Genomic DNA, 13,715 nt, shown 5'->3' with positions numbered 1-13,715 from the left:
GTAAATCTGTTTTCTATAGGATAAAAAGGAATAGATTACTTGCATACTGAAAGAAGCAGTTTGTTTTAAAACAGAGACTTAATGTTTCTTGGTCCTAAGAGTTCTTTGCTAACTTAGGTCTTTCTTGGACCAGAAGACTGAAATATGGGGTTAAGTCTGAACAGAAACTAAAATCTCTGAATGACTGGGATACACTTATACCAACACAATAATGGTAGCTACCATTTCTTTCTTTCTTCCTTTCTTTTTCTTTCTTTCTTTCTTTCTTTCTTTCTTTCTTTCTTTCTTTCTTTCTTTCTTTCTTTCTTTCTTTCTTAATGTTTATTTATTTTTGAGAGACAGAGACAGAGCACTAGCTGGAGAGGGCAGAGAGAAAGGGAGAGACAGAATCCAAAGCAGGCTCCAGGCTCTGAGCTGTCAGCACAGAGCCCAATGTGGGGCTCGAACCCATGGACCGTGAGATAATGACCTGAGCTGAAGTCGGACACTCAACTGGCTGAGCCACCCAAGTGCCCCTAATGTTTGTTTATTTTTGAGAGAGAAAGAGAGAGAGGGACAGAGTGTGCACAGGAGAGGGGCAGAGAGGGAGACGCAGAATCTGAAGCAGGCTCCAGGCTCTGAGCTGTCAGCATAAAGCCCTACATGGGACTTGAACCCACGAACCATGAGATCATGACCTGAGCCGAAGTCGAACGCTCAACTGACTGAGCCACCCAGGCGCCCCTGGTAGCTACCATTTCTTGAGTGTTTAGTATTTGCCAGGCATTTTGTTAATAGTCTTCCTTGCATAAGTCACTGGGTTTGTATAATATGGCCCTTTTTAGCCCATTTGGTCATTTGAGTTACATTTCTGTTCTTTTGTTCATCTCTTTTGGGCTTTCACACACATGCCTGTAACAGTCTCTGTTATCCCTGTGTATTATGGCTTTGCCTGGCTAACTCCTATTAATTTCCTTTAGTTCTCAGCCTTAATGACAGGCACACCTCAGAGATACTGCAGGTTCAGTTCCAGACCACTGCAATAAAGTGAATATCACAATAAAGTAAGTCATGAAGTTTTTGGTTTCCCAGCATATATAAAAGTTATGTTTATACTGCACTATAGTCTGTTAAGTGTGCAATGTTAATATCTAAAAAAAAACAATGTGCATACCTTAATTAAAATATGTTGCTAAACAATGCTAACCAGCACCTGAGCTTTCGGCAGTCTGTAATCTTTTCACTGGTAGAGGGTCTTAGCTCAATGTTGATAGCTGATGACTGATCAGGGTGCTGGCTGCTGAAGGCTGGAGTGGCTTTGGCAGTTTCTTAAAATAAGACGACAATGAAGTTTTCTGCATTGATTGACTTTTCCTTCATAAACAATTTCTCTGTAGCATGTGATGCTTATTGATAACATTTACCCACAGTAGAACTTCTTTCAAAATTGGGAGTCGTCCTCTCAAACCCTGCTGCTGCTTTATCAATTAAGTTTATGTGATATTTCAAATTCTTTGTTGTCATTTCAACACTTTCACAACATCTTCAACAGGGGTAGATTCTATCTCAAGAAACCACTTTCTTTGCTCACTCATAAGCAATTCCTCATCCATTAAAGTTTTATCATGAGATTGCAGCAATTCAGTTACATCTTCAGGCTCCACTTCTGATTCTGTTTCTCTTGTTCTTTCCACCACATCTGCAGTTACTTCCTCCACTGAAGTCTGGAACCCCTCAGAGTCCTCCATGAGAGTTGGAATCAACTTCTTCCAAACTCTTGTTAATGTTGGTATTTTGACCTCTTCCCATGAATGATGAATGTTCTTTTTTTTTTTTTTTCTAAGTTTGTTTATTTTGAGAGAGAAAGGGAGAGAGAGAATCCCAAGCAGGCTCTGTACTGTCAGCGCAGAACCCAATACAGGGCTTGATCTCACAAACTGTGAGATCGTGACTTGAGCCGAGATCAAGAGTCAGATGGTTAACCAACCGAGCCACCCAAACACCCCAAATCACGAATGTTCTTAATGGCATCTACAATGGTGAATCCTTACCAGAAGGTTTTCATTTTCAATTTACTTTGCCTGGGTCCATCAGAGAAATCTTATGGCAGCTACAGCCTTATGAAATGTATTTGATAAATAATAAGATTTCAAAGTCAAAGATACTGCTTGATCCATGGACTGCAGAATGGATACTGTGTTAGCAGGCATGAAAACATTAATCTTGTATCTCTCCATCAGAGCTGTTGAGTGACTAGGTGCATTGCCAATGAGCAGTAGTATTTTGAAAGGAATCTTTTTTTCTGAGTAGTAGGTCTCAACAGTGGGCTTAAAATGTTTGGTAAACCATGTTGTAAACAGATGTTGTCATCTAGGCTTTGTTTTTCAATTTGTAAAGCACAGGCAGAATAGATTTAGTATAGTTCTTGAGGGGCCTAGCATTTTCAGAATGGTAAATGAACATTGGCTTTAACTTAAAGTCACCAGCTACATTGACCCCTAACAGGAGTCAGCCTGTCATTTGAAGTTTTGGAGCCAGGCATTGACTTCTCCTCTCTAGCCATGAAAGTCCTAGATGACGTCTTCTTTCAATAGAAGGCTGTTTCATCCACACTGAAAATCTGTTGTTTAGTGTAGCTACCTTCATTAGTAGCTAGAACTTGTGGATAACTCTCTGCAGTTTCTCTGTCAGCACTTGCTGCTTTACTTTGTTCTTTGTTGTTACGGAGATGACTCTCCTTAAACCTCATGAACCAACCTCTGCTAGCTTTAGACTTCTACAGCTTTACCTCTCTCAGCCTTCATCGAATTGAAGAGTCAGGACTTGCTCTTGATTAGGCTTTGGCTTAAGAGAATGTTGTAGCTGGTGTGATCTTCCATCCAGACAACTAAAACTTTCTCCATATCAGCAGTAAGGCTGTTCTGCTTTCTCATCGTATGTGTATTCACTAGAGTAGCACTTCTAATGTTTTTTCAAGAATTTTCTCTTTGCATTCACAATTTGGCTAACTGGTGTAAGAGGTCTGGCTTTTGGCTTATCTTGGCTTTGGATGTGCCTTCCACACTAAGCTTAATCATTTCTAGCTTTTGATTTAAAGTGAGAAACATGCAGGGCGCCTGACTGGTTCAGTCGGTAGAACATGTGACACTTGATCTCAGGGTTCAAGTCACACGTTGGGTGTAGAGTTTACTTAAAAAAAAAAAATGGATGGATGGATGGATAAATGTATTAAAGTGAGAAACATGCAAGTCTTCCTTTCACTTAAATACTTAGAAGTCATTGTAGGGTTATTAATTGGCCTAATTCCAGTATTGTTGTGTCTCAGAGAATAGGGAGGCCTGAGGAGAGAGTGAGAATAGGGAGGTTCTAAGAGAGGCCAGTTGGTGGAGCAGTCAGAACACAACAACATTGGGGTGCTTGGGTGGCTCAGTAGGTTAAGCATCCAACTCTTTTTTTTTTTTTTAATGTTTGTTTATTTTTGAGAGAGAGAGCGCAACTGGGAGAGGGATAGAGAGAGAGGGAGACACAGAATCTGAATCAGGCTTCAGGCTCCCAGCTGTCAGCACAGACCCCAGCGTGGGGCTCGAACCCACAGACTGTGAGATCATGACCTGAGTCGAAGTCAGAATGACCTGAGTCAAAGTCAGACGCTCAACCAACTGAGCCACCTAGGCGTCCCAAGCACCCAACTCTTGATTTTGGCTCAGGTCATGATTTCACAGTTGTGAGACCGAGCTCTGCATTGGGCTCTGCGCTGGAAATGGAGCCTGCTCTAGATACTCTCTCTGCCTTTCCCCTGCTCGCTCATTTTCCCCCTCTCTCTCTCTCTCTCTCTCTCAAAAAATAAGAAAGAAAGTAAGAAAGAAAGAAAGAAAGAACGAACAACATTTATCAATTAAGATTGCTGTCTTGTATGGGTGTGGTTCGTGGTGCCCCAAAACAATTACAATAGTAACATCAAAAATCACTGATCCAGGGGCGCCTGGGTGGCTCAGTCGGCTAAGCGTCCGACTTCAGCTCAGGTCACGATCTCGCAGTTCGTGGGTTCGAGCCCCGCGTTGGGCTCTGTGCTGACAGCTCAGAGCCTGGAGCCTGTTTCAAATTCTGTGTCTCCCTCTCTCTCTGACCCTCCCCCATTCATGCTCTATCTCTCTCTGTCTCAAAAATAAACGTTAAAAAAATAAATAAATAAAAATCACTGATCAAAAAAAACAAAACAAAAAACCAGATTACTGATCACAGATCACTGTAACAAATATAATAATAAAAATGGAAAAGTTTGAAGCATTGTGAGAATGACCAAAATGTGACATAGATATGGGGTGATGTAAATGCTGTTGGAAAAATGGTGCTGATAGACTTGCTTGATGCGGAGTTGCCACAAACCTTCAATTTGTAAAAACCACAGTATCTGGAAAGTGCAGTAAGGTGAGGTATGCCTGTATCACTTTTTCAGGGAGACCCTCCCTGACCCCTCAGTGTAGATTAGGTGCCTCTGTTACACCCTCATAGTAGCTGGCCCCTGGGCTACTGTATTATACTACCTGTATTCAGCACATTAGCTGAGTGCCTAACAGTAACCTCACCTGATCTGCCAAACACGTGTACTTGTGGAGCAGGGGAATAATGTGGATATTAAGGGAGGATTCTTAACATGTATAAGGCCAAATTTCATTTAATTTTTACATTTAGTTGGATTACCTTAGGCAAATTTGCTTAATCTCTTTGCCTCAGTTTCTTTGTCGGTAAAATGGGGATAATAGTATCAGGTTCAGAGTTCTAACAATTTAAATGAGTCAGTAATTTAAATGCTTAGAATAGTGCTTGGCCTATGGTGAATGCTCCAGAAGGGTGTATTAAATAAGGAACCACATGAAAGTGGTACTGTTAGGACAGATGATGAAACTGAGACTCAGCTAATGTGTGACAAAGCAAGTTTTAGAATTCAGATCTAACTTCAGAGCCCAACATGACAGGTTTAGAGACTGGAGCTCTGTACAATTAGATTTATTGCAAATAACTGTTCTTCTGCCCTGGCTTTGCCAAAGTGAAAGAGTCTAAAATTAAAATTACCCTCTTTTAATGGATTTTATAATAAAAAAAAATGGGTAACCAAGAAAACAGTGGCAAAACTCATAAAATTTCAAAATTTATCGCTGAGTGATTTCTCACTTCGAAAAAGTTTACTTCAGAATTCCATTAAATATATTGTTTTCCTGACATTTGAAATACACATTCAACATACAAAATTCTATTTATAAATAACTCAAGGAACACATTTATTATATATTTAAGACTTCTATGGTTTGATGAAATGATGCCATTTTAGGAGTTATGTTAGAGTGCCAAGCACTCTGCTAGATGTAGGGTAATAAACAAAATCTGGTTGCTTCTTTCAAAGGAGATACGATGCCCAAAAAATGTTAAGGGGGAGAAGTGAGGCTTAGCTTATGGGATGAGTAGAGCTAGAACCAGCTTCAAGGTTCCATGCGGAATTTTAAAGTTTTAGAACTTTTAAAAACATTGAAGCTTGTTTTTGTTTTAAAAAGAAGTGGCTAGGTATGAAAGTGAAAAGTAAAAGTTCTTCAGGCAGCCCCATAGATGTGCTGCTTAGAAGTAGCCATTGTTTTAACAATTTTCTGTGGATCCTTCCAAAAAATGTGTATGTGATTTCAAACATGTACAATGTTGCATTTGTTTTGTATGGCTGCTGTAACAGATTATCACAAATGTGGTGGCTTAAAACAACAAAAATTTTTTCTCTCACTGTTCTGGAGCCCAGAAGTCCAACACAATTTAGGATGAGTCTTCTGGGGGCTAAAACAAAGGCAGGGCCATGTTCCTCCAGAGGCTCTCTGGGATAATCCCTTCCTTGCTCTTGGGTTGGCTGTTAGTATTCCCTAATTCGTGTCATATCACTTCAGCCTTTTCTAATCTTGCTCTTCTCTGCCTTTATGTGGCCTTCTCCTACGTGTGTGTCAAATTTCCCTACTTCCCTGTTACAAGGATGTATGTGATTGCATTTAGGGCCCATTCAGATAGTTCAGGATAACCTCCCTATCTCATGACCCTTAATTTCATCACAGCTGCAAAGACAATGTTACCAAATGAAGTGACATTTACAAAATCTAGGGATTAAAATCTAGTATTTTGGGGGGTCGTTATCAGCCTACTACCAATGTGTACAGCCCTCTGTATGGTTTTACTAAATGCAAAAATGACTTCATATACAGCCTTCCAATTTTCTTTTAAAAATTTAATGTATTTCTTCCACATGAATATTTATTTAGTCTTCATCTTTTTTAATAGTTGCAGAGCATTTTATTGAATGCATGAGTGTCTCACTTTTTAAAAGTTATAAAAACATGCAACACACAAAAACTACCATTTTTAATCAAGTACATTTTATTTTAATTTTAGTAGGCTCTATGCCCAGCACAGAGCCCTGAATACAGAGTCCAACAAAGGGCTCGAACTTACGATCCTGAGATCATGAGCTGAGATCAAGAGTCGTCTGATGCTTAACCAACTGAGCCACCCAGGCACCCCATAATTAAGTACACTTTTAAAAAAATTTTTTATTTATTTTGAGAGAGTGACAGAGAGCAGGGGGGAGGAGGAGGAGGAGGGGGAGGAGGAGGAGGAGGAGGAGAAGAGAGAATCCCAAGCAGACCACCAGTGCAGAGCCCTTCTCAGGGCTAGAACCCATGAACCACGAGATCATGACCTGAGCCGAAGCTGGAGGCTTAACCGACTGAGCCACCCAGCTGCCCCTAAGTACATTTTAAATTAAGTACATCCACATTGTTGTGAAACATATCTCCAGAATTTTTTTCCCATCTTGTAAATCTGAATCTATACATTCTCTTTCTCTCTTCCCCCAGCCCCTGATAACCGTCCTTCTACTTTATGTTTCTATGAATTTTACTAGTTTAGATACCTCATGTAAGTGGAATTATACAGTATTTGTCTTTTTTGTGACTGGTTTATTTCCCTTAGTGTAATGTTCTCCGTTCATTCACACTGTAGTGTGTAACAGGGTTTCCTTCCTTTTTAAGTCTTGTATTCCACTGTATGTATATATTTTACATTTTGTTTATCCATTCCTTCTCCAGTGGACATCTGTGTTGCTTCTACTTCTTGGCTATTGTGAATAATGCTGCTTTGAACATGGGTGTACAAATCATGTTGAGACCCAACTTTTAATTCTTTTGGATATATATATATATATATACACATATATATACACACATATATATACACATTCAGAAATGGGATTGCTGAATCATATAGTAATACGGTATCCAATTTTTAATGTTTTGAGCAACCTCTACCATTTTCCATAGCAATTGAACCATTTTACAGTCCTACCAATGGTGTGCAAAGGTTCCTATTTCTCTACATTCTTGCCAATTATTATTATTTAATATAATAATCATCCTAATGGGTGTAAGTTTATCTCATGGTGGTTTTGATTTGTATTTTTCTGATGATTAGTGATGTTGAGCATCTTTTCATATGCTGTTGGCCATTTGTATATCTTACTTGGAGAACTGACTATTCAGTTCTTTTGCCCATTTTTTTTTAGGTGGGGTATTTGGGTTTTTGTTGTTGTAGGAGGTCTTTCTGTCCTCTGGATATTAACCCCTTATCAGATATATGATTCGGAGATATTTTCTTCCATTCTGTAAGTTGCTTTTTTACTCTGTTGTGTCCTTTGATACACAAAAGTTTTTAAGTTTGATGTCCCAACTGTCTTTTTTGCTTTTGTTGCTTGTGCTTTTGGTATCACATCTAAGAAATCATTGCCCATTTCAGTGTAATGAAGCTTTTCCTCTGTGTTTTTCTTCTAGAAATTTTATAGTTACAGATCTTACACTTAGGGCTTTAATCATTTCAAATTAATTTTTGTATATAGTATGAGATAAGAGTCCCAACTTTGTTCTTTTGCATGTGGATATCCATTTTTTTCACAGTGCTATTTCATAAGGAGTCTGCTTTGTCCCCATTGAGTGGCCTTTGCACCCTTCTCAAAGATCACTTGACCCTATACATGAGGGTTTATTTCTGGGTTTTCTGTTCTATTGGTCTATTGGTCTATTTGTCTGTATACTAGTACCACACTGTTTTGATTACTGTAGCTTTGTAATGTTTTGAAATCAGGAAGTATGAGTCCTCCAGTGTTTTTCTTTTTCAAAATTATTTTGGCTATTCGGGGTCCTTTGAGATTCCATATGAATTTTAAGATGAATTTTTCTATTTCTGCAAAAAAATGCTGTTGGGGTTGATAGGAATTGTGTTGAGTCTATTAGGAGTATGGACATCTTAGTAACTAAGTTTTTCAATCCATGGATGTGAGATGTCTTTCCATTTATTTGTATTTTCTTTAATTTCAGTTTCACCTCCTGGGTTAGGTTTATTCCTAACCAAAAGCATTGTATTCTTTTTGATGCTATTTTAAGTGGGGTTGTGTTCTTAATGTCCTTTGCAGATTGTTCATTGTTAGTGTATACAAACACAATGTGTTTTTGTGTGTTGATTTTGTATCCTGCAAGTTTGCTGAATACATTTATTCTCAGATTTTCTTTTGTGGAGTCTCTAGGGCTTTCTACATATAAAAGTATGTCATCTGCAAACAGATAATTTTACTTCTTCCTTTCCAATTTAGATGCCTTTTATTTCTTTTTCTTGCCTAACTCTTTTGGCTAAGACTTCCAGTACTATATTGAATAGGAATGGCTACAATAGGTATCCTGATCTTATAGGAAAAGCTTTCAGTCTTTCACCACCGAGTATGATGTTAGCTATGGGCTTTTCATAAATGCCCTTTATTATGTTGAGGTAGTCTCCTTATATTCCTTGTTTGAGTGTTTTCATCATTGAGGGTGTTAAATCTTGTCAAATGCTTTTTATTGCATCAATTGAGATGATCATGTGGGTTTTGTCCTTCATTCTTGTAATGAGTTATGGTGTATTATGTTGATTGATTTTGGTATGTTGAACCATTCTTGCATTCCAGGAATAAATTCCACTTGGGCATGGTGTATAATGTTTTTAATGTGCTGTTGGACTCAGTTTGCTAGTATTTTGAGGATTTTTGCATCAGTATTTTATCAACAATATTGGTCTGTAGTTTTCTTGCAGTGTCTTTGTCTGGCTTTCATATCAGGGTAATTCTGGCCTCATAGAATGAGTTTGAAAATGTTCTCTCCTCTTCAAATTTTTGGAAGAGTTTCAGGATTGGTGTTAATTCTTCTTTAAATGTTTTATAGAATTCTCCAGTGAAGCCATCTCTCCTGGGCTTTTAATGTATCACTTTTAAATCCCCTTTGAGTGATGGTTGATAGTAGAATGTTTAACTGGGTGTGGTGCCCCGAGTAGAAGCCATAGGAGGGAAGGCCTGCTCTGAAAGTGATACTGACTTCTTGGTGCCACAAATTGTGCTAGATGTGACTAGATGACTCAGAAACTGTCCTTCCCAGTACTCTGTATATGGAGAAGGAAATATAGTTCATATTCCTGACTTCTTGAATCAGTGTTTTTATCTTTTGCCACATTACTTTCTTTGCCAGGCATAAGAGACTGATGATTAAAATTGTGCTTTTTGAGTGGCTTGTGTGAATCCCTTCTTTTTGGCCTGGGGACAAAATCTATTCTACCAGGGTGAGATTGCCTGGAAAGGGAAAATGATGGTAGAATCCACATGTATGCAAACTGTGGTTTTGGATTATCAGTACAACCGTTACCATCCCTTTGTAGTAATTTAACCAAGGGCCAAAGAGAATGAGGCTATGAGATTTTACCACTGAAGTAGAAGCACTTTCCAAACATTTTAACATTAGCTGCAGATATCTTAGTACTGAAGAACTTGGAATTGCAAGCATGTTGCTTATCATATACAAATAGTGGTTGTGGAGCATGGTCTCAAAAGTTTAGAGGTGGGAGAGCTGTTAATACAAACTCCTTGTCTTATGCATGACAACACTGAAGCCTCCAAAGATTCAATGACCTTCCTAAAGTTTCACAGCTTTGTGGTAGAAACTTATGGTAGAACAGGGATTTGGGAATATAAATTTTCTTCTTTCCAGCCCAGTGCTCCTCTCATATTGGGAAAAAAAAAAGAAGTGCCTTCTTACACTTCTACCTGAACACTGTGGAATGTAACTTTTTAAATTATAAAATCCTACTAACAAGAGGCAGAGCTTTTTTTTTCTTTCATTTTTAAACTCCTGAGTATTCAATATATTTTAAATATAATATATTATTTATGTTATAAATTTGAAAAAGAAACGCCCATCATCCTACCACCCAGTTTAAGAAATAGATCATTACCAATATCCTGTGCAGTCCTCCTGGATTGCATCCTGGGTTTAATTCCCTGCTTTTTTCACTATGCTAAGTTTTCAGCATTATCCTCCTTATACTTTTCTTTTAAATTAAAAAAAATATATATACATTCCTAAGCAGTGTATTGTTTGGGTTTGTGTAATCATACTGTATGCTCTCTAGTACTAGCTATGGTTTGTGAAATTCATGCAGGTTTTTGCTAATAGTTGTCTTCATTTGTTTTCACTACTGTATAATATCTTTGCTGAATATACCACAGCTTGTTTATCCATTCTCTTGTCAATGAGTTTTTTAATTGAGATATAATTCACATACCATAAAATTTATCCTTTTAATGTGTACATACAATTCAGTGGCTTTTTAACATATTCACATGGTTATGCAACCATCACCAGTATCTAATTCCAGCACATTTTCATCACTCCAAAAAGAGACTTCATACCCATTAGCAGCCATTCCCCATTCCCTCTTTCTCATTCTACCCACCCCAGCCCCTGGCAACCGCTATTCTACTTTCTGTCCCTGTGGATTTGCCTGATGTGTGCATTTTATACCAAAGGAATCATACAACATACGGCTATTTGTGCCTTGCTTCTTTCACTTAGCATAATGTATTCAAGGTTAACTTATGTTAATAGCATATAATACTGTTTCATTCCTTTTTATGGCTGCATGATATTCCATTGTATGGATAGGATATTCCACATTTTGTTTATCCTTTCATAAATTGGTGTATTTGGGGGTTGTTTCCACTTTGGGGCTATTATGAATAATGTTGATATTAACATTTATGAACCAGTTTTTGTGTGGACGTAGTGCTCTCAGTTCTCTTGGGAATGGGTTGTTAATACAAATATTTTCCAAAACGGATGTATCAGTTTCTCCATGCTCACCAACAGTTACAAAAAAATTCCATACCTCCTTTTTAAGGCATTTTTTTTGAAATAGTGGACAAGTATTTATGGTAAGTTTTAAAATATTTTCTTGAAGCTTCTTTTTGTTTCCTACTCAAGAGAATTGTATTTTGATAAACATGTTTAATATGACTTGTTATGTAATAAGATTGTTGAGGAATTTTACTTAGGTATGGATAAGCCCATCTGAATGTTGGAAAACCAGTTAAACTGACAGATATATAATATATGCTTTGGTTTGTTCTGCTTACTAGGAGTACTATTTGTTTAGCCTTGTAGCTTGTCGATCCAGATAAAATGACCAAATTTGACTGCTTTTGGATGGGATTTGAAAGACTAATTTTCATTGATCTACCCCTTTGAAAGTATTAATAAAGTAGCATCTAAGATTCGTACCAAATGATCAATGACTGGTTTGTAAATGGAAGAGGACATTACAAACCATTAAAACTAAATTGCAGAAAAAACTGGCTTTAATTCATAGGTATAAAAATATGGAGCCATACTAGAAATTAGTACTAAGTAATAATACAGTTACACTTGAACTCTCAGACATTGCTGGTGGAGGAAGATTGCAGAGTGGTTCATATAGCCGCTTTGGAAAACATTTTGGCACTTATAAAATTAAACATACATTTACCATACCACTCAACTTTCCCACTTCTAGGTTTTTGCCCAACAGAACTGAAAACTTAACGTCTGTATAAAAATCTGTAGTAGTCTTTTTCACAATTGCTAAAAGCTAGACAGAAACCACATGACCTGAGCCGAAGTCAGTTGCTTAACCGACTGAGCCACCCAGGCGCCCCCCCTCTCTCGCACTCGACCTTCCTAATGCATGAATTGTTATCATTTTCCTATGTTCTATATATAATTTTTACCAAATCATTTCCTAAACAGTTTCACATTCCCATGTTATGGAGAAGACTACTAACTGGTAGTTGAATTGTAAAGGTTTTACACATCCAGTTTACTCTCTTCATGGTATAGTAAAGAAAAAAGCAGTAACCAAAATAAGATGGCCTATATTTAGACTATATTTGGTAAAATATCTAAGAATTATTCAGGAATATTTATATAAAATGTATTTGAGAGATATAAATCTGTATAATAATAATAATCTTGAGCTCTCATGTCTGAGATCGAGCTGTACAGTCAGTGGATTTCTTTTCTCTCTAAATTTTTAATTCACTAACACGCATAGCACTGGGTGTTAGCCATTTGTGTGTGTGCATGCACACCTGTATTCACTGTGCTATGCTTATTGACGGTTGTCTGGACTCCTGTATCAAAGAAAGTGTTGGTCATAATTTTTGTGATAAATATTTATTGAATATTCATTTTGTATCACACTGGGAGAAAAGGGTGATTATGATACATTCTAGCCCTTGCCCTTGAGGTGCTCACAATCTAATGGGGAGGCTGATCTGCAAACCATTACCCTCAGAATAGTGTGATATGCTTCCTGGGGATAGAATGAACAGTCTTAATTACCTAATTCAAAAGTATCATTCACAGTTAAATGCACTTTAAAGTGAGATTTTCTTGGCAGTTGAAAATCAGACTATTCTAATCTGAATCCATTTCTCTTACTGGCAGCCTGATCCTAGAATTCTCTAAGACCTTCAGAGACCTTCAGAATAGAAGTAACCTGTCCGTTCCCTAGTAAGCAGAGCAGTCTTGCCTGTCCTTTGGAATCTATATTTTCACTTGAACCCATGTTTGAAATGGAGGATGTTATTAGGGCACTTAAAAAATGGTCTTTTGCCTCACTAAATTGATTCCCATACTTGTCTGGTGGTGGTTTAAGGCTTTAATAAGGTGTGTTTATTCAGCTAATATAGGCTTAATATATTCCTGACAGTACGAGACACAAAATGCAGTCGAATCTTGTAAACTGAGATTGAGGAAAAATTCCTCCTATGAAAAGAAAGTTAAAACCCACTGATAACCTATGGAGGGCTCAGAGACCATTACTTAACTCCAGAGATATTAATCCAGTTTCTACTACAGTTTTCTCAAGAACTCTTCATATTAAATTGCATGGCTGCACATCACAATTGTATTTGTGTGCAAGATTTCTTCATCTACATGGACATGTGATGAATTCTTGGTCAGTTTTTTAATTCTTGTGCCAGTTCTTGGCACATTTTGCTCACAAGGAGGAGAATGTTTTCCATTTCTCCTCCTATTGCCTTCCTACCCATCTTCTATCATTGTCTGGGATTTCCCCTGTGGTAGAGAAAGGGTGAGGTGGTGAATCAGTGCAGGCTGCCCAAATTCCTTTCTGGTTCTTTCAGTTGCCATTTGAAGAACACTAACTGCTCAAATTAATGGAATAAGCATCTTACATAATGGGGGCTATATATTTACCCAGATACTTTGGCTATTGCCTGCAGCAATTTTTTTTTTTTTTTTTCCATCCCTGGAGGAGGGATTAGGATTGTGATAATAAGAACTGGTCACCTCCTTTGT

General features: G+C 37.7%; 1 protein-coding gene across 2 annotated transcripts in view; it reads left to right on the top strand.

The window, feature by feature from the left end:
* CKAP5 (cytoskeleton associated protein 5) overlaps nucleotides 1-13,715 on the top strand; it is a 113,864-nt gene that overhangs the window by 9,408 nt on the left and 90,741 nt on the right. The window lies entirely within an intron of this gene.

The sequence above is a fragment of the Prionailurus bengalensis genome, chromosome D1 (assembly GCF_016509475.1).
Source record: "Prionailurus bengalensis isolate Pbe53 chromosome D1, Fcat_Pben_1.1_paternal_pri, whole genome shotgun sequence".
In the NCBI taxonomy this organism is placed as follows: Eukaryota; Metazoa; Chordata; class Mammalia; order Carnivora; family Felidae; genus Prionailurus; species Prionailurus bengalensis.
Note: the sequence above shows the minus strand (reverse complement) of the source record. Positions and strands in the feature narration are given on the sequence as shown.